Genomic DNA, 27932 nt, shown 5'->3' on the forward strand with positions numbered 1-27932 from the left:
GTCCATCATTTCATTAATAGAAAATGAAATGCACAAATCTTTTCTATCCAAATGAAGTTTCCCAAACACTTAAATCCAAACACCCTCTGGGTTAGATAAGAAAATAAAACAAGTGTATTACAGAAAGATAGATTTTATGTGATTACAAGTAATGAGGCATAGAAGTCAGAATTGGTTACAAAGAAATAAAAGGTAAAATGCAAACTAACCAGCTGAGTGAAATTAAAGCAAAAGGGTACCTCTCACCACATGTTCTTTTGCAGTCTTACCGGTTGGATGCAATTCAGTCTGGAGCCTCCCCTAGTCCAATGCTTCTTTCCTTGTTCTTCAGGCATTGTGGATGTCTTGGGCAGAGAGAAATGAAGGAGAAAGACTAATTGTGTCTGTTGTTCCATTGCCAAGATGTAAATTTCTCACTCACGCTCTTTTTCCTGCCAAAGAATGGCTACTTAATCATGTGATAGACTATTTGATTGTGCTGATATCTGACTGAGGTGCTGTATAGCCTTTTGGCTCTGGTGGAACTGGTTTGAACCTGTTTCCTTTGACTTGGAACATGTCTTATACAGTAGAATTGTATAACTTCACATACAATGTTGCCACATGCATTTTACCAGGACGATCAATTTCAGCAGATTCTGAGCTTTCAAACGGTAGCTCATAAGGCATACTTTGTACCTTATTTAACATAGTCTTGTAAAAAGGGTGAACATAAGAGTATAGACTGTCACAATAGGGGAGTATAGGGAAAATTACTCACACTGCCACTAATTATGCTACTTCCATCACTAAGGGTACAATTTAATTTCTACAGAAGTCAATAGAATTTTTTTCCTTTGTATTCAGTGTGAGATAGTTGGAGCCCTATTCCAGGGTTGATTTTTGCCAGGCATGCTTCTGTGGAATAATACATTTTAACTACAATTAGTCCCATTTATATGGGCTGCTGTATCAGACATATAACAAATAGCACTGAAATGAATTATTGGTATTATATTAGCACCTAGTGCCCCCAATTGAGATTGGGTTCCCATTGTGCTATACACTGTACAAACACATAGGAAGACACAGTCCTGGTCCCAGAGACCTTACATGCTAAATAGTCAAGAAAAAAAGGGGGAGAGGAAATGGAGGCACAGCAGGGATGTAACTTGCCAAAGACGGCACATCAGGCCACTAGCAGAACCAGGAATAGAACCCAAGTATCCCAAGTCTCAGCCCAGTGACTTATCTGCTCGATGAAAACAGGGTAAAAAAAATCTACCAATTAAACTGTATTGTTCTTACTAAAAACCAGGAGCAAGGCCCAGAAAGAAATAAGTGAGAGAAGTGGCATGGACTAAACCCCCATGATCATCTTACTTTAAGAATGTTTGTTTTCAAAATCTGTGCAAGAGGAAGAGAGAACAGAGGTTGGGTCGTGCTGTTCCCAGCTTATGGAATCATCATGCTGGCAAATCTGTTTTGTATTATAATTAAATGATTGCACATTACAGCTAAAAATGAAAAGCAATTACAAATTGATTAACATAGTGTTAATGGCCTAAGGGAATTCACCTTTGTTTGGACTGATATTATTAAGGGCAAATTTATTTCCCTAAAATGCTTGTTTTACTGAACACTGGAAGTGGGAAAGTATTGTCTGTAATTAGACACTCAAGGACAGAGTCAGATATTATACTGAACTGCAAATCAAATCTAGTGGGATATGCAATGATATCAGTCCAGTGACACAGGCTCACTGTTGCTAGGAGCTTTGATATCAGCCAGAAATATGCTGAGAAAATTAATTAGAGAGAATCATTACTGAAGACATAAAGTCACTGATCTTCATTTAAAAAGGACTCATTTAATTTGATAAATTTTACTATTAATATGGAAACAACAGACATATGTTTGCATAATAATAATAATATATATTACCAGAAACTGTCTGTTTTTTGAAAAAAAAAAAAACTGTTACAGCCTGGAAACAGTGAATTTACAATTATCTAAATTAAGTTAATTTTCAGTGAACAGAAAATACAGGGTTTTTTTAACCCCGTTTGTTATCAAAGTACATGCTACATAAATTTTTTACTTCAATCAGGGGAGTTTCTTGTTTGGTTTTCCTCTTAAGATTTTTTGTTTCATACTAATGGTCATGTGGTAATAGATCTGTCTCAGGAATTCAAGGTTGTTATGCCGCTACACTGCGTGGCCACTTGGAACTTCACAACAACAGTGAGGCTAAAATTTAGTTCCTCCTCCTACAAAAGTACATGCCCGTAGCATCTGAGCTGAATGAAAGTATGCACCAAGGTCCAGCTTCTCAAACATACTTTGGCCCCTAACTCCCATGGGGTTAGCAGTATCAGGCTGACACACACTTAAGCAGTTCTAACTTAGTAGAACTAGATCATAGCTGAGCCTTATATGGCTGTGCACCCTGTATAAAAGTCCCATTACAACTGCCTGCCCTCTGCTGGGGGGACTTCAAGGCTTCTAACAAGATACTTTCCTAATGGGGGCAGGAATGGTAGGGGAATGAGTGGAACCATGACTTTATATCTCACACCAAGCCAAATGAGATGATGCTGTTCTTCTGAAAGGGTTTGGTGCACCTCCATGCATTCTATTCTACTTCCAAAGCAAGATATCCCCAGTGCTACCCCTGGGCTGGCACAGCTTCACAGTGCCTCCAACTCAAAGGGTACGTCTACACTACGGGATTATTCCGAATCTACATAAACTGGTTTTGTAAAACAGATTGTATAAAGTCGATTGCACGCGGCCACACAACGCACATTAATTCGGCGGTGTGCGTCCATGGTCGGAGGCTAGCGTCGATTTCCGGAGCGTTGCATTGTGGGTAGCTATCCTGAAGCTATCCCATAGTTCCTGCAGTCTCCCCCGCCCCTTGGAATTCTGGGTTGAGATCCCAGTGCCTGATGGGGCAAAAATCATTGTCACGGGTGGTTCTGGGTACAGCCTCACCCCTCCCTCCGTGAAAGCAGCAGACAACCGTTTCGCGCCTTTTTTTCCTGGGTGAACTGTGCAGACGCCATAGCACAGCAAGCATAGACCCTGCTCAGCTCAATACCGCAATCGTGGACGTTTTAAACACCTCGCGCATTCTCGTGCAGTCTATGCTGAACCAGGACCTGCAAAGCCAGGCGAGGAGGAGGCGGCTACGGCAGCGTGGCGATGAGAGTGATGAGGACATGGACACAGAATTCTCTCAAACCGCAGGCCCCTGCGCTTTGGAGATCCTGATGGTAATGGAGCAGGTTCTAGCCATTGAATGCCGATTTTGGGTCCGGGAAACAAGCACAGACTGGTGGGACCGCATTGTGTTGCAGGTGTGGGACGATTCCCAGTGGCTGCGAAACTTACACATGCGTAAGGGCACTTTCACGGAACTTTGTGACTTGCTTTCCCCTGCCCTGAAACACCATAATACCAAGATGAGAGCAGCCCTCACAGTGGAGAAGCGAATGGCAATAGCCCTCTGGAAGCTTGCAACGCCAGACAGCTACCGGTCAGTCGGGAATCAATTTGGAGTTGGAAAATCTACTGTGGGGGCTGCTGTGATGCAAGTAGCCAAAGCAATCATTAAGCTGCTGCTACGAAAGGTTGTGACTCCGGGAAACGTGCAGGCCATAGTGGATGGCTTTGCTGCAATGGGATTCCCTAACTGTGGGGGGGGGCAATAGATGGAACCCATATCCCTAGCTTGGCACTGGAGCACCAGGGCACCCAGTACGTAAACTGCAAGGGGTACTTTTCCATGGTGCTGCAAGCACTGGTGGATCACTAGGGACGTGTCACCAACATCCACGTGGGATGGCCAGGGAGGGTTTATGACGCTCGCGTCTTCAGAAGCACTACTCTGTTTAAACGGCTGCAGCAAGGGAATTACTTCCCAGAACAGAAAATAACAGTTGGGGATGTTGAAATGCCTGTAGTTATCCTGGGGGACCCAGCCTACCCCTTGATGCCATGGCTCATGAAGCCATACACAGGCAGCCTGGATAGTGGTCAGGAGCTGTTCAACTACAGGCTGAGTAAGTGCAGAATGGTGGTAGAATGTGCCTTTGGCCATTTAAAGGTGCGCTGGCGCACATTACTGACTCGCTCAGACCTCAGCCAAACCAATGTCCCCATTGTTATTGCTGCTTGCTGTGTGCTCCACAATCTCTGTGAGAGTAAGGGGGAGACCTTTATGGCGGGGTGGGAGGCTGAGGCAAATCACCTGGCCGCTGATTACGCGCAGCCAGATACCAGGGAGATTAGAAGAGCACATCAGGAAGCGGTGTGCATCAGAGAAGCTTTGAAAACGAGCTTCATCACTGGCCAGGGTAGGGTGTGACTGCTGTGTTTGTTTCCCCTTGATGAACCCCCATCCCCCTTGATTGACTCATTCCCTGTAAGCAACCCACCCTCCCCCTTCGATTACAGCTTGCTTATGGAAATAAAGTCACTATAGTTTGAAAATCATGTATTCTTTATTAATTCATTATAAAAAGAGGGAGAGAACTGAGAAGGTAGCCCGGGTGTGGTTTGGGAGGAGGATAGGAGGGATGGAAAAGGCCACTAAAAAAATTTCACAGTAATGACAGCCTTCTGGTTGGGCTGTCCACGGGGGTGGAGTGGGCGGGTGCACGGAGCCTCCCCCCACGCGTTCTTACATGTCTGGGTGAGGAGGATGTGGAACATGGTGAGGGGTGATGGTGGTTATACAGGGGCTGCAGCGGCACTCTGTGATCTTGCTGCCGTTCCTGAAGCTCCACCAGATGCCGGAGCATGTCAGTTTGATCACGCAGCAGCCTCAGAGTTGCATCCCGCCACCACTGATCTTCCTGCCGCCACCTCTGATCTTCCTGCCGATCTTCCTGCTGCCACCTCTCATCTCGGGTGTCCCTCCTATCCTCACGTTCTCTGGTATCTTTCCTGTAATTTGATACCACCTCCTTCCACTCATTCAGATGAGCTCTTTCCTTGTGGGTTACTTCCATTATATCCGAGAACATTTCATCTCGCGTCTTCTTTTTCCTCCGCCTTATCTGAGCTAGCCTTTGGGATGGAGTAGGGAGGCTTGAAAAATTTGCAGCTGCATGAGGGAGGGAAAAAAGGGAGAGAAGTATTTTAAAAAGATACATTTTACAGAACAATGGTTATACTCTTTCACAGTGAACAGTACTATTCACCTTACATAGCACATGTGATTTCACTACAAGGTCGCATTTTGCATCTTAATATTGAGTCCCTGTGACTCTGGTGTTACAGATCTCAGACACAGGTCCGGGCATAAGAATTCAGCTTGCATGCGGCCATGGTAAGCCACTGTCTTTCGGCTTCTGCAGTGCTTTACCCCTCCCCCCACCGCATGGCTGGTACCATGAAAGCTGCTAATCACCCCCCTTCGACCGCCCCCCCCCCACCGCGTGGCTGTTAGCTGGGAAGATCCCTGCGAACCAAGCGCGAAAAAGCTCATCGGTATTTCACTCCTCCCCTCCCCCCGCTTGGCTACATGCAAGAAAGGATTTTTTTTTAAGCTGCAGTCCACGAACCCAGTAGGAAAATGGCCATCTCTGTCCCCTTAATTAAATTCCTGATTTTTCAACCAGGTTACCCTGAACGATATCACTCTGCTGAGGATAACACAGCGAGATAAAGAACGGATGTTTCTTGAATGCCAGCAATCACCGGGACCATACGCAGCTATGCTTTGCGATGCAATGATACCTGATTACTTGCTACATGCATGGAGTGGTAAAGTGTCCTACCATGGTGGACGGAACAAGGCTGCCTTGCCCAGAAACCTTCTGCTAAGGCTTTTGGAGTACCTCCAGGAGCGCTTCATGGAGATGTCCCTGGAGGATTTCCGCTCAATCCCCAGACATGTTAACAAACTTTTCTAAGTAACTTTACTGGCTACGAATGCGTCCCAAGTCCTCAGGGCAAATCAATCATTAAAAAACGCTTGCTTAAAAAACAATGCTTGATATTTACAAAGGTACACTCACCAGAGGTCCCTTCCATGGCTTCATTGTCTGGGATAGTCGCTTGGGAGGGCTGGGAGGGTAATTCCGTCTGGGACAGAAAAAGCTCCTGGCTGTTGGGGTTAACGGAGTGCTGTGTGCTCTCTGCAAGGTCGTCCTCCTCTTCCTCCTCCTCATCTTACCCGTCCGCATAATCCTCAGCCATGGCAGAGATTACAACCCCCACCTCGGAATCCACGGACAGGGGTGGAGTACTTGTGGCGCAGCCCCCTAAAATTGCATGCAGCTCAGAGTAGAAGCGGCATGTTTTTGGCCCTGCACCGGACCTTCCGTTTGCTTCTTTTGTTTTCTGGTAGGCTTGTCTGAGCTCCTTAACTTTCACTGTGCACTGCACTGAGTCCCTGCTGTGGCCTTTTTCCATCATAGCCTTGGAAATTCTTTCAAATACTTTTTCATTTCGTCTTTTGGAACGCAGTTCTGTTAGCACTGAATCCTCTCCCCATATAGCGATCAGATCCAGTACCTCCCGTGTAGTCCATGTTGGAGCTCTTTTTCGATTCTCAGGAGACTGCATTGTTACCTGTGCAGATGAGCTGTGCGTGGTCACCTGTGCTGATGACCTCTCCACGCTGGGCAAGCAGGAAATGAATTTCAAAAGTTTGCGGGGCTTTTCCTGTGTACCTGGCCAGTGCATCCGAGTTCAGATTGCTGTCCAGAGCGGTCACAGTGGTGCACTGTGGGATACTGCCCGGAGGCCAATACCATCGATTTGCGGCCACACTAACCCTAATCCGATATGGTAATACCGATATTAGCGCTACTCCTCTCATTGGGGAGGAGTACAGAAACCGGTTTAAAGAGCCGTTTATATCGATATAAAGGGCTTCGTAGTGTGGACGGGTGCGGCGTTAAATCGGTTTAACGCTGCTAAAATCAATTTAAAAGCCTAGTGTAGACCAGGCCAAAGTTGTGCATACAAGATATGAATTGAGCTGCTAGTATAGTCAAACACATCTACACTGCTCCAGCAGATTTTGCCTCATATAAGAATGGTTTAAACTGGCAGTATGCTTGGTTACTATCATAATCTATTGGTTGGGTTTGATTTTTCAGCAGTTAAAGGGCAGAGCTGGAACATGCAGAATTTAGGAGTCTTGTAGGTTTTGTTTACTATCCATGATCCAGATTAAGCATAATTTTCTGAATAAGCGAAAGCAAAGTGAGAAGAAGCCACATGGTATCTAATCCATCTTTGATAAATTGTATGTTAACATCTTCACACTATTTCTGTGTATATACAGACAGAGAGAGAACAGATTCTTGTACTAAGAATATGAAGGTAATCAGTAGCAGTGGCTAGAGAAGTGCAACTGCATTTTAAAGAAAGTTTCCAGTAGGAAAATGAGTTTATATATAAGAATAATAATACAATGAACTCATGACTAATAGCTGAGGGCCTGATTGACTCTTATTTATGTTAAATTATGCCTTACTATGGAGGACACAAGCCACAAGATTGTAGGACACAAGCCAGGAGTAAGAGGCAATGAATTGTTAGGTAGCCTTAACTAGAGGTGTCACTGTCCATACCATTTTATATACACTTATATGTAAGTATATCTTTCGATTTATAATTTTACTCATGAGATTATTCACAAATATACATGTTTACATGGTCAGGTCAAAAGTCAGTCCTGCAGCCCTTGAGAAAAGGGAATTCTTTTCTGGGATACATAGCACAAGCATGTAGGGACAAAATCAGAAAGGCTAAGGCACAAAATGAGTTTTACCTAGCAAGGAACATAAAAGAATAAGTTGAGAAAGAAAGACTGGAGGTTGCTTGTACCTCTGAAGTGTTCGTAACTATATACAAAACGTTATGGTTATTTCAAAAGTTTATAACTGAACCTTGACTTAATACAGCTTTGAAACTTTACTATAAAGAAGAAAAATGCTGCTGCTTTCTCTTTATTTTTTTAGTAGTTGACATTAACACAGTACTATACTATATTTGCCTGTATTTGCTTTTTTGGGGGTCTCTGCTGCTTCCTTATTGTGTACTTTTGGTTCCAAATGACGTTTGTGGTTGACTGGTCAATTCATAACTGTGTTCATAACTGTGAGGTTCTGCTCTAGCTATCTTGGAAAACAGGAATTCCCTCCTCCCCAAGAATCATAGACCAGTCAGTCTAACTTCGATTCCTGGAAAGATACTGGAATAAATTATTACACAATCAACTGGTAAGCACCTATGGGATAATAGGATTATGAGGAATAGCCAGCATGAATTTGCAAAGAACAAATCATGCCAAACCAACCTAATTTCCTTCTTTGACAGGGTTATTGGCCTAGTAGATGTGGGGGAAAGCAGTAGACATGATATACCTTGATTTTGGCGAGACTTTTGACAAGATGTTCTCATAAGCAAACTAAAGAAATGCAGTTGAGATTAAATTACTATATGGTGGTTGCACAACTGGTTGAAAGACTGCACTCAAAGAGTAGTTATCAATAGTGTGCTGTTAAACAGGGGGAACATATTTAATGGGGTCCTACAGCAGTCAGTCCAGTACTATTCAATATATTCATGGGTTGGATAATGACACCAAGCTGGGAAGGATTGAAAACATTTTGGAGGACAGGATTAGAATTCAAAAGGACCTTGACAAATTGGAGAAATGGTCCGAATTCAACAAGATGAAATTCAATAAAGGCTAGTGCAAAGCACTACACTTAGGAAGGAAAATCAAATGCACAACTACAAAACGATGAGTAACTGCCTAGGTGGTAGTACTAATGAATAGGATCTGGGCATTACAGTGGATCACAAATTGGAATATGAAACAAAGTGATGCACTTGCAAAAAAGGTCTTAAATTATTTTGGGGTATAATAACAGAAGTGTCAGATGTGAGAGATGGGAGGTAACTGTCCTGCTCTGCTCAGCACTGGTGAGGCCTCAGCTGGAATACTGTGTCCAATTCTGGGCCTCGCACTTTAAGAAAGATGTGAATAAATTGGGGAGAATCCAGCTGAAAACAAAAATGATCCAAAGGTTTTAAAACAGTAACCAATGAGGAAAGGTTGGGGGAAAAAAAACTGGTCATGTTTAGTCTTGGAAAAAGAAGACTGAGGGGGAATCTGTTTAAAAGTCTTCAAATATGTTAAGGACTATACTAAAGAGGACTGTGGTCAATTGTTTTCCATGTTGACTGAAGGTAGGACAAGAACTAACATGCTTAATCTGCAGTGGAGATTTAGATTAGATATTAGCAAACCTTTCTAATTAAGAGTAGATAACCATGGGAATAGGCTTTCAAGGGAGGTTGTGGAATCCCCATCACTGAAGGGTTTTAAAAAAAACCAAACAGGTTGGAATAACACCTGTCAGAAATGTTGTAGATTTACTTGGTCCTGAGGACTTCGAGATCCCTTCCAGCCCTGCATATCTGTGATTATATGGTTCTATATTTTATGCATTTATCTCACCACCTTTCCCAAAATAGCTCATTCCTAATTTTGTTTATATTTTAAATCTAGCACTATATGTCCTGATATAGCTATTCCAGATTGCTGAAAATTCAGACGCAGCCCTGTCACAGATGTTACCTTTCCTGTGTTGAGATGCAGCTATGCCTCAGTTCCCTCTCATCCTTGGATAGTTGGGCAATTTCATACAGTTTAGCCCTCTAGTCACACCATACAGTTCCCCTCTTCCAGAGTACTGAAAAGTCCAAATAGAACAAGGCACAGTTCTCTGCAGGCCACAATCCTTTTCCTTTCACCTTCTGTGGAAGCCCCAGCTTGTGACCCTCTAAACAAGAGTGAGTAAACACTAGGACTCAAGACCACACAGCTTATTTTGTGCCAGGTCAAATAGTACTTCCGCTTTCACTACAAGTCAAAATTGTCATCTAATTTGCTGGCTCACATGCTGTCTACTACTGCACTGAACACTCTACCCCTCCCTGCAGATCATTCCTTCCTCCCCTGCTTCTTAAAGCCTACTTCTCCCCTGTGTTTCTCAGGCTTCCTTCCATACCTTTTCAACAGAAAGAGCCATTCCAGGCCTCTCCCCTGATCTATATCCTGTGTAGAGAGACCCACAAGTCTGATTTCTTTCTATTTTGCGGGAAGGCTGTTCCTTATAGTCTTTGGCACTCTTTCCCAGCATGCCTTGTTGCAGCCTACAATTCCCAAGATGCTTCTGGGAAATACACCTTCCAGAATTTGGTTGTGCTATGTTTAACCAAGACCAAGGTATAGCATCCCTTGGAGACAGTGTACTGTTACTGGCATACTAATTACAGTCATATTAAAAAGTATTGCTGTATGATACCCTTCACAGCACAGAAAATTTTAAGGAAAATATAAATTGCTGTGTAGCCCTGTCTTATGAATAATTGTACATGGGTGAGGCCTCATTTCTTGGGAGACAGGATTAGGGAGGTAAATGGATCAGCAGACTGGAAACAGAATGTCTGTACTAGCTAAGAAGCTAAGATAAGGGGGGAACACCCGGCAAACCATTCACAATGGACAAGATAAGCCTGAAATATAAGATGAGGTAAAGAGTAAGTTGTGCATAGATAGTGAGTTCTGTACAGGGATTTGTTCCTACAAAGTGACCAGGCCAATCCCAAAATGTGATACATTACATTGCATTTATTATACATTGTGTAAATGCATATAAAGGAAGAGGTTTGCTGTGTAACAATGGATGTATGGTGTGTCCTTTACTCTCCCCCTCCACCCCTAAGCTTTAGTTTGATCAACTTAGGGCTAGTTTACACTGGCAGTACTTTTACGTGGCTTGTGTGGCTTGCGCTCTAAAAAAAAAAAACACCCTCACAAGGGGCATAGCTCCCAGCACTGGTGCACTGTCTACACTTGCGCTTTACAATGCTGAAACTTGCTGTGCTCAGGGGGGTGTTTTTTCACACCTCCGAGCAAGAAAGTTGCAGTGCTGTAAATTGCCAGTGTAGACGAGCCTTCAGAGTAGCTTTGCTGGATGCCGAATAAAGGAACCCAAGTGATAAGGCTAGAGTTGAACTAAGTTCATGGTGAACCAAGTATAAAAAGTCTCAGGGGAACCCCAACATTGTAGTGCCATGACTCTGATCTGCTCATGTGGAGTGGGTAATATTTATATTCCTTAGTTTACGGGTTGCAACCTAGCTTTAGGCGAAATGGCACTGGAAGGATGTAAGGGTTTAAATATGAGGAAGTTAGTATCACACTGGAAAAGTGGGTTAAATCTAAGGGTGGACGCTATGTATCCTAGAAAAGTATAAGGAGGAAGTTGGGACCAGGTCAAACAGGAACTCCAGAGAGTGGTATTAAATAATAATAATAATTTTAAAAAATGCTTGGCAGAGCAGGGTAGAGGACCATTAAATCCCAGAAATAAACAAATTATTGACAGAGCACAGAAAAGGTCTGTTAAATGCCACTGAAATTTTCAAAAACTAGGACCCACTGGCATCCATGCAAAAAAAAATTGTACCTAGAATTGTTTACTCTAAGGCAAAGAAAGCCCAGATCTGGGCAGCAGTTTTACAAGGATTATTTCTGGTGGTTAAAACTTTACAAATGAAATGTGACACCTGGAGAGATAAATTCAAAAAAGCATAAAGAGTAAATGACAATTGTAGAGGAGAAAACAAACTAAATGGAAAAGATAACTGAAAGGTCAGGCCGAACATAATGTCTGTTACGTATTTGTATAAATCCAAACTAAAATGCAGCTGTCTTTCAAGGACTGTATTTAGTGAGTACAGATTTCCAGACAAAGTGTATTAAGTTTTTTTTTAAGTGCAAAAAAAAAAATAAGCAGATAAAAATAAGCTTAGAGCCTCCAAAAAAAGTCAGCTAAAAATGTGATACTCTGGGAAATAAAATAGAGTTATGGTCCCAGGATTTAGTAGCTAGTGTCAGGGACTCTAACCCCGAACCCTGACACTAGTAAGGACTTTGGAAGTGTCTTATTAAACAATAACAAATGGAAGTGAGTATTTAAAAAGTGTGCAGTTAAAAGGAGCCTTTTGCACAAATTAACACTGCAGAGCTCAAATGGGATTAAATACTTGGGTGTAGTGGAAGTAATAAAGTGTTAGAGAGGACTTTGGGTATTTAAAACAAAACAATGCTTGGTTTAGTAATGAAACTTAGTTATGACAGTATGACTTAATGCATTCATGCCTGTTAAAATCCTTAGTGAGCAAACACATTTTGCAAAGGGGAGGCAGGTGGAGACAAATAACACTGGTATGCTTCCCTGCCTGCCCCCAGAAGTCTTTATAGCCATTCTGAAGGAAATGGGCCCTTTCTAGTAAATGTGTCTGTAAATGATCAATTTTGCTGGCTGCTGCAGGTACAAAGACAATCTAATTTAAATTAAATTAGGGCTGTCAAGCAATTAAAAAAATTAATCACGCAATTAATCACACTGTTAAATAATAATATAATACCATTTATTTAAATAGTTTTGGATATTTTCTACATTTTCAAATATATTGATTTCAATTACAACACATAATAGAAAGTGTACAGTGCTCACTTTATTTTTATTATAAATATTTGCACTGTAAAATACAAAAATAATATTTTTCAATTCACCTAATACAAGTACTGAAGTGCAATCTCTATCATGAAAGTTGAACTTACAAGTGTAGAATTATGTACAAAAAAATCACTGCATTCAAAAACAAAACAATGTAAAACTTTAGACCCTACAAATTCACTCAGTCCTACTTCTTGTTCAGCCAATGGCTCAGACAAACAAGTTTGTTTAAATTTGCAGGCAATAATGCTGCCCGGTTCTTGTTTACAATGTCACCTGAAAGTAAGAACAGGCATTCACATGGCAGTGTTGTAGCCAGTGTTGCAAGATATTTATGTGCCAGATGCACTAAAAATGCGTGTGTCCCTTCATACTCCAACCACCATTCCAGTGAACATGCGTCCATGCTGATAATTGGTTCTGCTCGATAACTATCCAAAGCAGTGCAGACCAACGCATATTTATTTTTATCATCTGAGTCAGGTGCCACCAGCACAAAGGTTGATTTTCCTTTTTGGTGGTTCAGGTTCTGTAGTTTCCTCATCAGCGTGTTGCTCTTTTAAGACTTCAGAAAGCATGCTCTACATCTCAACCCTCTCAGATTTTTGAAGGCACTTCAGATTCGTAAATCTTGGGATGAGTGATGTAACTCTTTAGAAATTGGTACCTTCTTTGTGTGTTGTCAAATCTGCAGTGAAAGTGTTCTTAAAACAAACATGTGCTGGGTCATCATTCGAGACTGCTATAACACTAAACATATGGCAGAATGCAAGTAAAACACAAATTTAATGAATGCATAATTTTTTTAAATGCCAGCTACAAAAGTGACATGCAAACACCTTTTCTCACTGTTAGGTGACATTGTAAATAAGAAGCTGGCAGCATTATCTTCCACAAACCCAACTTACACAAATCTGCACTTATGGAAAAAGTTCTGTAAGCTAGAAATAGGAGGGGGTTTTTTTTTTTGCACGTAATGGTTGGGTATACGTTTCTGACGTAAACAAAATTTGAGTTACGCAAGGCATTCCAGAACGGAACACTTGCATAAGTCGGGGACCATCTGTATCCAGGTCTGTTCAATCAGAAAGAAAGGCAGGTGAATACTGCACATTTTCCATTCATATATTCATTAGATTTTTTTTAAAGCTAGTGAGGGGAAATTTTAATTTTTTCCCTCTTTTTTGAAATTCTAAATTTCAGAAGTTTGATTTCCTTCCTGCTCCAGTTTGACAGCTTGAAAAACGAGGGGTGAATTTTTTTAAATCATTTCCCATTTTAAAAAAATTGAAATCTTAGCAAAATAAAAAATAAAGATCTGTCTTGCTCCATTAAATCTATTAAGAGTTAGATCCTGCCATTAGATATAGCTGAGAATATTGTGAGGCATATAGCTATGGAACTGGAAAGGAAGAAATCTTCCCTGAGTTTCCTGCTTGTGCACTGGGTGATGGTGATGGCTAGATTAATGTACTACACCTCCTTTTTGGGGTATAACATACTCCCTTGCACCCTGCCAGCACCAATGGCTGGCACATAGAGGTGGGAGAGCAGGAGGCAGCACATAGCCATGGTGAGGGAGTGTCAGATATGCAACCCCTGATCTATCCATTGCCTCTCTGTATTGAAATCTGGTTATGTCCTATGGAGCTGTGTTGGAGACCAGGGAACAAATGAACAATATATGAATTTGCTTCAGTTGTTTCCACATCCCGTTTTTGTCCAATCTCCATGAATAGTCCAGGAATTACTGTCAGGAATAGTTACTAAAACAGTGAATTTTCAGCAAGTATTGTAGAATATTCACAGAAAATTCTGTAATAGTGACTAATTGCAATGGAAATCTGATTCTAAAAGTAACTCTCATCTAGTTGGGAAACAGAAACATTCCATGTAACCTATGTTTTCAGTCAAAGCAGCTAGAATTTAAAACATTTGCAAAGCCCTGATTATGAACAAATTACATACTAAAGACTATTCATAGAAATTATTTAGTAAATGATTTAAAATAAATAGGAGAACAGTTATTAGTCGGGACAAGTCACAAAGAGGACAGACACATTTTGATCAATAAATGACTGGTTATGAATTATTCCTTCAATTCTATTCAGATTCATAGGTTCAGATTTCACAGCCAGAAGGGAGCATTATGATTACCTAGTCTTCTCAAAATAATTCCCGGACGCATATCTTTTAGAAAAACATCTAGTCTTGATGATATCTGAAAGCTAAATTTACTCAGCAGATAGCTTTCTCAAATGTTTGTTTTTAGGTCTCTCCTGGCAAGGCTGAAATTAAGTCTTTTTAGAGTTAGAGGGTCTAAGGACTTGTGTACATTGGGCAGTTAGTGTGGGTAGGGTGTGAATTTAAAGCCCTCTAGCAACTCCGCACTGACTCCCTGTGTGGAAACACTCACTTTTCATTAAGGGTATGTTTACATGGAAAAAACAAACAACATAGCAGTGAGTTTCAGATCCTGGATCAGTTGACTTGGGCTTGCATTACAGTGTTAAAAATAGCAGTGTAGACATTCAGGCTCCGGCATGAGCCTGGACCTTTAGACCTCCCCTCCTTGCTGGGTTTCAGAGCTTGGGCTCGAGCCTGAGCCTGAATGTCTACATGTGTAGTGTAACTTAGGTCAATTTACTCTGGTAGTGTAGACAAGGCCTAGAATGTCCACCTGGGGAGTTAGTGAGCTCTAGATAGTTCAGGCTTTTTGTAGACAAACCCTTAGTCTTCTCTCACGTACATGGGTTTTACACTGGGTTAACTATTGAATTTACTGGTTTAACTCTATTGAATTTAATGGCGTTACTCCTGGTTCACAGTGGTACAAATGAGAGCAGAATCAAATACATGTAGTCCTGTACAAGGAACAACCTGATAGTTTTCTGAATGTTAATTATTGGTTTCCATCTTTTACTTTTCTCCAAAAGCTAGAGGTTTTAGTGTCACAGCTATCCATCTGAAGCATCACATCAACTTAATGTCAATCAGCTAAGTATTGAACCAGTAAACTATTTATCTCAATAGACAGAGACAAAATGTTCCCAGAGATTTATAGGGCTCTGCGGTAGGGTGGACTTGATCCGGAGGCCCTCTGCTGGAGGCCTCACAGCCCTGCATCACCCAGTTCCAGAGTAAACGAGCAAGAAGTCCTCCAGGCAGCCTAGAGTGGCTGCGGAAGAGAGGCCAATTTGAGGGACTTTTGAAGCAACCAATAAGGGGCCAGAAGGACCAGATAAAAGGCACGCAGCAGAGCAGAGCCTTCAATTGCTGTGTGGAGTTCAATGAGAGGGTGAAGACTGGGTGACTGTCTGACTGGCAGAGCTGCAGTACCATGGACAGATCATCGCAGACAGGACTGAAACACCCAAGGAAGGCTGCTGAAGACCAGCATTTGGTCAGTGTGGGCAGGCTGAAGTCCAGGGGGACTGAGCACAGAATCTGCCCATGCCAACAAGGGTACTGAGTTGGGCCCTCCTGGTCTAGTTGAAGACTGAACCCAGGGTGGCCTGCTGAAACACCACCAGCTGTGGGTACTAAGATGGCCCCCAGTTGGGTGATTGAAGAAGGCAGTGCCACTGGGAGAAGCCTTAGAGCTATGACCCAACACCACGGCTGAGATAAGAACTTGGATTGCATACCTAGAAGTGGAGCGGGAAGGGGCAGTGTGTGCAGCTCAGCTGGAGGGCTGAGTTGCTGAAGACCACCAACAGAATCATCAGCTGGCAGGTGCTTGCGAGAGGTGGGTGCCAACCCAATATAAGAACTAAAACTAAAACCAGACTCACACCCAACCAACCACAGGAGGCTGCCCATGAGAGGCAAGTGCTGTTCCAAAAAAGACTGATTGCAGGTATATCAGCCATAGAAAAGGGGGTGCTCACAAGAGGTGGGTGCTGACCCCGTTAGAGGCTCAAATAAACACTATGTATTGTAAAATATTAAGGAGGTTATGAATCCCCAAAGCAGATCCAATTCACACATGATTCTGGCCGTTCTGGGGCAAGTTATAATTGATCAGCCCACTAAAATATATGAATCCTCTAGAGTGACATAACTGTCACTCATTCCCAGGAACTTGGTCTCATCACTAAATGTTCTGATTGGTCAGTGAAGTTTTAAAAATCCCATTTGTTGCCAATATTCCACACTAAATCTATGTGCAGAATGAGTGAGGTTAAAGCAGGATTGTTTAAGTTTTTCCTTGGTAAGTCAGAAATAGTCTGTTAAATCTGATTCTAACATCTAAATCTGAAATTTCTAAATGGAACACTCCTTCTGGCCTTTCTGCAACATCTACCAAATGCCCAAACCAACCCTATGGAGGATTAGACAATATCACACTTAAAAAAGTTACTTCTGCTTTGATTTATATTCCTGGTTCTATTTAACTGTAGGAAACATTATTCAAACCAATAAAATCCTTTTGTGACTGAATGAACTTCTGTATTCACATTTTGCATGCTACTGTAAAAATCTCTGTACAAAATATGCTTTGTTAGGTAGCATTTGAAAACTTGTATCTCACTGGTCAATAATATGGTGAAATGTGTAGGAACGTTATAATGTAAATTTATGAATATATGCTGAAATTGTTACTGAAATAAGTTTACCAGACAAGTCTGGGGAGGGAGTAAACCTAGTCCTCAAAGACAAAGGACAATATAACACCTTTAGCCAGATGTCATCAAAGTTGTTTGGCAGTTAGAGATCAAGTGGCCATTCTTTGTCAAAGGGGGAGCAGGAACAGATTGAAATGTATTTTTCGGAGTTGCCCCTAGATACAGTTCTTTCCCACCGTGAGGATGGAGACATGGACTCTCGTGGTGTAAGTGGTTCCATGTTGATGATTGCTAAAGGGTGACTGGACTATAAAAGTGCCAGGCAAAAACACCCAAGGTACTCTGTCTTTCTCTCCCTTTTACCTAAGAAGACAGAGAAACCAGCCTTTGGACTTCAGGAGGGATCCTGACATGAAAATTTGATCAACAATTTTGTTGGGAACCCCTGGTAAGGATTTTTCCTTGAACCAAGTCTAGTTTGTTAAGTTTCAGCTACCAGGAAACATTTTATCTTTAATTCTCTTATAACCATTTCTCACTTTAATGCCGTATAGTTGTACTCTTAATGTCTTTCTAGTTAAAGAAACTTGTTTTATTCTTTAATCATAAGGAATCCGGTGTTGTCTTTTAACTGGACTGTGTAGGTAACTACAGTTAACAGTTAACAAACTATTGAATATTGACCCTTTACAAAGGAAATGGGCCTCTAATATCGGAACTGTCCAGAAGAAGAAGGGTGGACAGTGCAGAAGAACATTTTGGGGAAAATTTGGGACTGGGAGTATGTTGGAGTCAGCCTGCAAGTGGTAAACAAGGCTGGTGGAAGCCAGAATGGGGCTGCTGTGTCACTGATAGGCTGCAGCTACACACACTCGGGGTGTGAGCTTCATAGTGTTTGCTGCTGTAGCTCCCAATCTCAAAAAACAACCAAAGCGTTGTGAGGCACCCAACATTGCAGGACAGGTGATAACACCCCCTCACTAGTCTGCATTGCACTCCAAGAATGTGACACCCTGAAAATTGAATAAAAAGTAAATATGAGCACCATTCAAGCAATACTAAAAGGATGAATAATAGGGAGAGGTTCAGAACTTTGAAAAACAACAAGATTCCTGAGAGACACTCCTAGTACAATCTTACCACTTCTATGGTTACCTTCCCATATTCATTTGTCATAACCACACATGGTTGCTGATGCAGTTGGCTAGTACAGAATGTGACAATTTCTTAATGGATGGTGGTTTTTTTTTGCAGGGAGTCCATTATAGCTGTGCTTGTCAAACAGTTTTCCATTTTACTGTGAAGCAAAGACAAGAGACAGAATTATCTCTGCCTTGAGATATCGACTACTTAGATAACCCCATTGGTAATTGAATTAAATGACTAACTCAACCTCAATAATTTTCATATTATAATTAAAATATACATATTTGCACACAAAGTTTGCATTCAATAATATATTCCCCCCCACACCTTTAGCAAGCTAAATTGGTGCATTATGACTAAAAAACCAATATTATGAAGACAGATATTTTGCTGCAGCATTTTACTATAATTTTCTCTATATAAATTTTGATGTAAAGTTTGAAAAAACATAATTGGGTAATTTCTACAATTATTCCCAACTTTTAATGGCTCAGTACAATATGCCATGTCTATAGGCTCACAGGGTGATCATTTGAGTGGCCTATACCAATCTCTTTAGTTTTTGGATGCACTTTTTTCCAATTAGAGAAAGAAAGCATACCACTTTGCTTATTCCTCTGACTACACTATAAGCTAGTGGTCTGATTCCCCTGCTGATGTACACATTTGTGCTAGCTCTCATCGGGCTAACAGGAGTACAAAGAGCAGCATAGCTGTGGTAGCACAGGTAGCTGTATTGGAGGCATGGCTAAGCTGTGCTGAGTACATACCCACTGCTACCAGTGCTCCTGTGGATACACTGCTTTTTATATTCACACTAGCTCAATGAGAGCTAACATCAGTATGTTTACATGAGCAGGGAAATGACACCCTTACCTTGTAATGCAGACAATTTGTTGATATTGTACATTTTACTGTCTTCCATTTTAAGGTACCATGAAGATCTTTGTGAAGAAGTATTTATAGTGTTATATTGTTCACCTCATAATTCAAACAAAACTCAGAGGATTGTCAACTGGATAATAAATCAAAGCGAAACATGTCACAAAAATGAGGTGCACAGCTATAAAACTACAGAAACAATATTCCTTTGACAAATGCCTTCCATAGTATTCAGGCAAGTTCTCCTTGAAAGCTGCACAATTTCCATTTCCTTCTATCTAGCTATTAATTATTATTTGAATTACAGTATCATGTAGAAGCCCCAAAAAGAGCTTGCAGCTCTATTCTGTTAAGCACTGTCCTAAAAGACTGTGAAAGATAATCACTGCTCCACAGAGCTAATACTCTAGATAGACAAGACAAATAAAAGGTGGAAGAAAAGAAGTATTGTCCCCAGTTTACAGATGAGGAAGAGAGGCACTGAGAGATATAAGTTTATTTGTTCTAGTATGTTCATGAGAACCAAGCCACGATGCAGTGTTAACTAGGGTGACCAGATAGTAAGTGTGAAAAATCAGGATGAATGTAAGGGGACTGTTGCCCCCTTACTAACATTCAGTGGGGGTGTTTGGTTGCTAGCTTCCAGCACTAAAAAGGGAGAGGTCGATGGGAAATCAGGAGCCTGAGACTGACAGTCTCCAGGAACAATGTGGAGAGGCCAGTGCTCCAGGTCAGCCTGATTGACAGGGCGGGCAGGCTAATCAAGGAGTCAGGAGGCCAGGGGGGTCCCGTCCTCCGTGTGAGCGGGAATTGTCTGAGTCAGATGGAGTGGGGCCGAGCTAAGGAGAGAGCAGGGCCACAAGCTAAGCTGATGGGAGCGGAGCTGCAGCCCAAAAAGCCAGAGCACAGCCCAGAGAGAGCAGCCCTGCCCTGGGAGCAGAGCTGCAGCAACCAGAGGGGCCAGACAAGCAGCCCAGGAAGCAGGTGAGAGCTGAGAGCAGAGTCACAGAAGCAGCCTGCAGAGCAGCCCTGCCCTGGGAGCAGAGCGGTAGCAACTGGAGCCAGAGAGGCCAGAGAAGCAGTCCAGGGAGCTGAAGTCAGAGAAGCAGCAGCAGCTGTGCTGAGGCAGAGTGGAGCTGGAGCTGGAGCCGTCCGGAGCCGGGTGCGGTGAGCAGCTGGGGAGAGCGAGAGGGACCCTGGGCAGTGGGCCCAGTGCAGAGAGATACCTCAGCCAAGAGGCCCTGCAGGCCAGACTTGGAGGGGGATCGTAACCCTGACAGGGCGGGGGTGACGCTGGAGAGAAGGGTCCTGCCACCCAGAGCCTGGGAGTGTGTGGCCACCGCCAGAGCAAGTGTCCGACCCACAGCATCCCTGCAGCACAGCCAGGACCTGAGAAGGAGGCCTGGGACCTACAAGGAACAGACTGTGAACTGCCCTGACCTTTCAGAGACACTGTTTGTGATGTTCCCTGCCACAGAGCAGGGTGATGTGTTTTCCTGTAACCTTTCCCATTTTTACTTATTCTTTTTTTAAATTAAGTGTTAATTAAATAACTTGTACCGGTATTTGCTTTAAATTGTATGATGTGATCAGTGGGTCAGGGATGTGCGCAGTGCAGAGAGAGCACCCCGGAGTGGGGACACTCTAGCCCCTGTCCTAGGTGACCACAGCAGGGTTGGGGGTCGAGCCCCCTAGGAAGCCTGGGCCCAGCCTTGTTGGGGTTACGAGGACTCTGCCAGACAGGAGAGTGGAAGGAGAGTCCTTAAGGGCAGGGAGGCCTCTGGGTAAAGGAAGTGGGAGCGAGGACTCAGATCCTTTCACTAGCCCACTTCACCGGGGTAGTGCAGAAGCCAGGAAAGTTCCCCACAATAGCGGGACCATTCCCCCACTTACAGTGTTAACTAGGGTGACCAGATAGTAAGTGTGAAAAATCAGGATGGGGGTATGTGGTAATAGGAGCCTATGTAAGAAAAAGCGCCAAATATCGGGACTGTCCCTATAAAAATCAGGACATCTGGTCACCCTAGTGTTAACTGGACACAAATTAGTTAAATCTATCCAAAGGACAGGGCAGAATTTACAAATTGCTGGGCCTGAAAAGTTTAACATTGCTTCCCAGGTCTTTTAATGTATATATGAACAAACAACACCTGAAATCCAATAAACTGAACAAATACATGGACAAAAATATTTAAATGCTGTGGCAGATGGAGGTATTAGTTGATTTGTAATGATATGGTCAGAATAACAGTGGATAATTTGAATATCTAATCAACAATCATATTGTACTGTCAACCATTGTAGTTACAAAATGAGCCCAATTACCTCCTGAACCACTTTATCTGTGGGTTATAACTCTGGTCGGGATCCTTTGTCTGTCTTGGTTTTGTTTTGTCTTTTTAGATGGTAATCTGTTTGGGACAGAGACAGTCCCCTTTTTGTGCTTGTACAGTTCCTAGTCCATTGTGAATGCTATTGGCAAGCAAAAATTGTAGTAGGGTCGTGCACAGATCTAGAAGCCTGATTGCAGTGGTTACTGCCATTTTTATGAGGCAAAGTTAATGTTTAAAAGGAAACAAAGGCTATTTCTATTAGCTCCTTGGTGTGTATTGTTTGTTCAATCTAAAATAAGTCCTTAAAACTTGAGAATGTGGTCACTATTGGGGGCAGTTGTTTCAGCTGGAATAAATTCTCATAACTATGTCCCCTAGGAGTTACCCCTAGTGTGTGGAAGAATGTCACTACCTTTATTTTTCTCTGAAGGGGAGACATTATAAAACTCACTTTAATGATGTCCAGCGATAGATTGCAGCACCTCAGAGAAACTGTAATAATCCATTGTAAAGAGTGCCCCAGTTAATCACAGTAATTGTTCTCAGCAAATCAGCAGAGGGTGAGCTGCAGATAGGACAGATGTGAGGAAGTTCCAAGCTGTTCTTGGTAGTGGAAAATATATAGAAAGAACTGAAAATGTAAATGATAGTAAGCATGACTGTCCTGTAGATGGTTGTGGTGATTTTCCTCAATGCTTACACCAAGGGAACACAGCTGAGAATTTCCCAGATTATACTCTGTCGATTAATAGTAATGTAGTATTTATGATTATTTATTGGTATTGCAGTAAAAACTAGGAACCCCAGACACTGGCCAGGATCTTACTGTGTTAGGTATGGTGAACAAAAAGTCCCTACCTCAAAAAGCAGCACTCATATCACTTTTCATAATGTAGATCCTTCACACAGCTTTACATTCACTGCATGTTTAATGAAATTAGCTTATTGTATTAATATGTTGGTCAATATCTACCAATAGTACTCATTAAGCAGAACTAGGGAGCCAGGGATCAATTCCAATCACAGTCAGAAGTTATTTATTTATCTGGAAATATATGAAAATATATCTAGACTTGGTTGAGAAAAAGAAATGACACTAAATATGTAAATAAACCAAACAAAAGTCAGCTATTATTTATGGGGCAAATTCTGCCTGGCCCTAGGCATGGAGTGGAAGAAAGGCATAAGAACATCTCCTCCTCTAGTGCAGCCCATCTAAGGGTTAGAAACAAAATAAAGAGGATGGCCAGATTATTAGTTGCAACCTCTGCTCTTGGAGTGCAGTGGTTGCTCTGTCCCTGTTTCCCCAGAGTATATGAGGACAGGAAAGAGCTGGAGTCCTAGCTCTAGCCTTCCTAAGCATCAGACAGAAGTCAACCAACCTCAAGGCGAATAAGAAAATGCTCAGAAAGGTGAACTCACTGCGCTCCTTCTGGATTGGTGTGGTCCCAACACAGGGCTGTGCCAGACTGGCATAATGTAGCTGTATGTCAATAAGATGAACACATCCACTATGGCTCACTTGGCTTTGACAGTCACAAAACTTGCTCGAGGGATAATAAGTAGTTTCAGTAAGTTTGATTTAATCTGTTGCCATCAAGAAGCACAGGTAAAGTTGTTGTTTTTGCCCCAGTCATGAGGTTACAGGTACCAATGTTGACAATGCCTGACACTGCCAACTCTTCATTTTGGTAAAGTTACTTTTCTGCAAAGATAACAAATTTAATTGACATCCAGGGCAAATGGGGCTAGATCCACAAAGGGCTGTAGGTTCCTAAACACCTCTTTGGATGGCTAAGTCCAAAATTTAGATCCTTAAAAGCCCTGCTCAGCTGCAATCTAGAATCATAGGGTTAGAAGGGACCACAATGTTCATCTAATCTAACCCGCTTCCAAGATGCAGGATACCTAACCCTGTGGGTTCCAAAAGTCCCAAGGGACCTAAATTTTCCACTGATAAAGTCCCTTAGGTACCTAAAATTGCTGATGAGCATGCATACAGCCACCCCAGTCTTGATGCCTAGTTCATACCTAAGCCCTAGCAAGATCCTCTAACTAGCATTCCCCTGCCTATGGGGCCCACAGGGCATGTGAGACTGACTGCATGAGACTGAGTGTGGTCTGATGCTTAGGCACCCACCTAGGATGTGGGAGACATATGTTCCAGTCTATGCGCCAATAACTAATTATTTATACAAACAGTTTTAAAAGCCCCAGTGCCGCTCCGGAATAGTCCATTTTCTAGTTCTCAGGTCACTCTCCTCTGAGATGGTAGATTTGATCCTCAGTCTTCCACATCCTGGGTGAGTGCTTTGACCACTGGACTAAAGGTTGTGAGACTCCTGCCATTTTTTCTTTTTCTTATATGCCTAATTCTATGAGATGGTTCATGACTGTGACTCCCAAGAGGAGACGCAGATGGAGGCACCTAACTCCCTTTAATTAGGGAGGCTTGCGCCACACCTCTGTCCTCAGAACTTCATACTGACTATCTCCCTACTCAGATTGCTGGCTTTTGTACATCTGTTCTTAGGGGCCTAGCTCTCCCTAAGCATTGTACAGGGCGCCTGGGCACCTAATTCAGGGCTGTGAATTTCATTACGGCAGCTCAAGTTAGACACTGCAAAGCTGACACTAAGTCCCCTTTGTGGATCTAGCCCATTCTACTCTCAATTTTACCTGTGTAAATCTCTCTGGGTTAGATCTGGGAAATACTCGCACTGCAGCTGCCCATGCTTTATATGTGGACAAATGAGGGAATTAATTCTCAAGGGCTGTCGATTTGCTGGCTTTCACAGGCAAGAAAATTCATACAAAGATATTCTAATTAAACGTTAAAGGGTAATGTATACATTAAGTTGCTGGTGCTGACTGTGTTTGATGATAGTAGTGACAAAAAGTCCCTATTAGATAAATGGTAATGCCTGTAAATAATATTATCATGTCGTATAGTATATGGATAATGTTAATCATTGCATTGTAAGTCATGCTTTAAAGAATGGTAAGAAATCATTCTCTGTCAGAGCAATGCATTGTTGCAGCCTTAAGGCTTCAGATATAATTTTATTAAAGCAAAGGAAAAACACTGTTCTTAATATGATTCAAACAGAAGAAGTCAGGTTTGTATTGCGTTGCTGCAAGGAAGCCAGAACAGTTTCTTGTTTACATGTTAATATCATCAAGATTAGAGGAAAACCACTAACATTGCATGGCAGTCAGCCTATTTTGGCAAATAGCAGGGTGAAAGCCTCTTCAGTATTGCTCCTGCTGTCATGCTGAATGGTTTGGCTACAGGACTGACATTGTAATCCAATGTAGTTGATGAGAATGTGGCAGTGGTGGCCAAGGTGTATCCCCAGAGAAGAGAAAATATTTTTTTATAGTGCTTTCCATGTTTAAGGTATCCCCATGCAAGTAATTAGATACTGGTTCTAAAGTTACTCTGTAGGCAATCAGGCAACAATTATTTAAGAATTTAAGAGTTTAAACTATCAAGTCTAAAGGGTCAGTATCTGGCACCCTTATTTACCATGGGTCTTGCTTCACTCCTTAACTAGACTAATCGACCTAGACAGTAGCTGCTGGGATTTGAGCACTTTCAAAAATTATTCCACTAATTTTCATGAGATGTCATGAAATAATACAGAAAAATAAAACTAATATAAAAATGAAAAAAACCTTTTCTAAACAGTACATTTTGAAACACTGTCTTAAAAAAAACTGAAACAATTCATCAAAATTGATAGATTTTACCCAAAAAATCAGTTTAGTCAAAATGGCATGTTCTGATGGAAAACTGTTTTGACAAAATCATTCCAACCAGCTCTGCTGCTCAGTGCTTGAGTGTCATTAGAGTGGAAAAACAAACTTCAGAAGGCAAGACCTGATTGGATTGGATGGAAAATAGCCAACAACAAAAATCACTGAGAGGGCGTGGGAGGAAGGGAATAGCCTAATGCTGGAGGTAGCAGAATGGGTTGTTCATCTGTTTGGCTACCACAGGTTGGAAGTCAAGGAACAGTCAGATGGCATAGTATCTGAGAGTGGGGGACATGGAGATGAAACTGCCTTAATTAAACTTCCACTAAGTTCAGAAAAGTTTACTTTGGTTTGCTATTAGGATTAATATGACAAGGTGCAGTCACTTTAGGAATAATGTAGGGGACCAGCTTTCTGAACCATCTTGGAATCAATAATTACAATTTAATAGCATAGGCACAATTCATTAGAACATTGTAAAATTATTATATTGTCATGTACTCTTACCGAAATTGGCTATTCAGGAGCTTGGAGAATTGATAATAATACTGATGAAATTATTACACACTAATCAAAATCTTGTAAAATGCTAATAAAATTCCACAGAGAAATTAATCAGGGGTTAAGTAACCTGATTTAGGATTAGAGATGGTTAAACTTGGCTTCAATGGGAGATAAGGAGAGTCAGCATCTCATGGGATCAAGTACTAAAGCAACACAAGAGGCAAGATGAGCACGCAGAGTTCTTAACCTCTTTAGGAGAATGCAGCACACTCCCTCACTTGACATATGTCAAGACTTATGGAAGCTCCAAATGGATCCCCCATTGTTGTCATCCTTCTTCCAAGTTCCAATGGCAGAAACAAGGACTCAGTTCAATCTGTCTAGGGATCTTTCTCTAAAAGAAATGAAACTATGACTGAAGTCCTCACCAAGATCCATGCTCCTACTTCTGGCTCTGGGATATTACAATAAAACCTCCCTGGTCACCTTTTCAGATGGATCTTCTCAGCAAGGATTTGGGAGTATTGGGAGCACAGATCCACAAATACCTATTATTTGGGAGCAAAGGGAAAAACAAACAAAAGAAACATGGCACACATATACACACAAATCAATATGTCTACAGTTTGATCAATCCCACAATTCATTGTCTGGCTCATTGAGGTCCAGAATTAGTCATAACATAATTCCCATCAACTTTAAACGTCACTCATAGATCCAGTTATTCAGTGGTAGACAGGGATACTAGAGATTAGTTCTCCTCTCCCTATCTACTACTATCTAGTGAAGTCAACATCACCTGGTGTTACTCATGTGCAGCTACTGAGTTTAATTCCATGACATCATCTCTGTCACTGCTGGTCTGGTGCTGTGATGAAGTTCAGCTCTGTACCACTGCCATCTAGTGGGTCACTATAAAGTTAGTTCTGAGCTTGTGTGGGCCCCAGTGGGAAGGGAAAGAATGGCAGTGGCATCCACAGGGAGGGAAGCATATGGGGAGAAGAGACTCAGGAAGGGGTTTCATATAAAAGAGTCTGTGAGCGGCTTTACTCACCACTCTAGTATCTCCTGCCAGCTGTCATGGAAATTAGCTCTGCTCACCCTCCTCTGGTGATGGTGTCCCATAACCATCACTTTTGTTCCAGGAACTGCACCACTCCCAGGACTGTGGCATCCCCTTCAATGACACTGCCTTCTGGTAGTGCCACACTCTGTGCTCCCCACTTCCGGGAGGCCTGCAATCTCTGTCCAGCCACTTCTTCAGTAGCAACTGTAGTCCATTGTCCTGGGGCTCCAGCACTCTCTTCTGCCCTTACTGTTGTGTATTTGGTTGTCATGGTTTTTGTTGCTATGGCAACTGAGTTAGATTATTAGGGGATAGCCCAGCCTGTTTCGGCCGGTTGGGTGAGCTCTGTGTCTGTACATAAAATGGTAGTTTTATTAGCTGTCTGCTGTCTGGCCTCAAGTGATTTCTTCCTAAACCGGCTGCCCGCAAGGATATAACAAGTGGCAACGATGGATGGGATTCCGGTGCTGCTCCAGTAACAGAAGGAAGTAGAAGTCAAGGTAAAGAACAAACAAACAAAAAACCTGCTTGTTTGCACTGACTGTGACAGTGAAACTAAAAATCATGGCTACTCTGACCAGGCCACTGGAACCTTTTGATGAGAATATAGAGCAGTGGCATTTATATACTGAGTGTTTTGAGCTTTTTGTTATTGCAAATGACATTACAGAAGCGAAGAAGGTGCCAATATTCTTAAGTGTTGTAGGGGCTAAAACCTACTCCCTGCTACACAGCTTACTACACCCTGTTAAGCCTGAGACTAAATCTTACAGTGACATTGTGGAAATCCTGGGGTCCCATTTTTCCCCAAAACCACTGGTAATTGCTGAAAGATATAGGTTCCACAAAAGAGACCAAAAGGAAGATGAAACAGTTGTACAATTTGTAGCAATATTAAAAAAGCTAGCAGAACACTGTGAATTTAAAGAGATGTTAAATGATGCCCTGCGTGACAGGTTAGTGTGTGGCCTCTACAGTGAAGCTATATGGAAGCGCCTACTGATAGAGGCTGAGCTTACATTACAGAAGGCTGTTGATACTGCTGTCTCCATGGAACTGGCTACAAGGGAGGCGCAATACATCGGTGCATCCCCTAGGGTGCAAAAAGTGTCACAAGAACCGACCCACA

General features: G+C 42.1%; 1 long non-coding RNA gene across 1 annotated transcript; it reads right to left on the minus strand.

Annotated features, from left to right (window-relative positions):
• Positions 1–300: 300 nt before the first annotated feature.
• Positions 301–27033, minus strand: LOC123365411. The gene is made up of 4 exons (XR_006577571.1): positions 26792–27033; positions 26166–26285; positions 18254–18410; positions 301–344 (listed from the first exon to the last, which is right to left on the minus strand). It is a non-coding gene; the product is annotated as an uncharacterized LOC123365411 (long non-coding RNA).
• Between the last annotated feature and the right edge of the window lie 899 nt (positions 27034–27932).

Source organism: Mauremys mutica, chromosome 2 (assembly GCF_020497125.1).
Source record: "Mauremys mutica isolate MM-2020 ecotype Southern chromosome 2, ASM2049712v1, whole genome shotgun sequence".
In the NCBI taxonomy this organism is placed as follows: Eukaryota; Metazoa; Chordata; order Testudines; family Geoemydidae; genus Mauremys; species Mauremys mutica.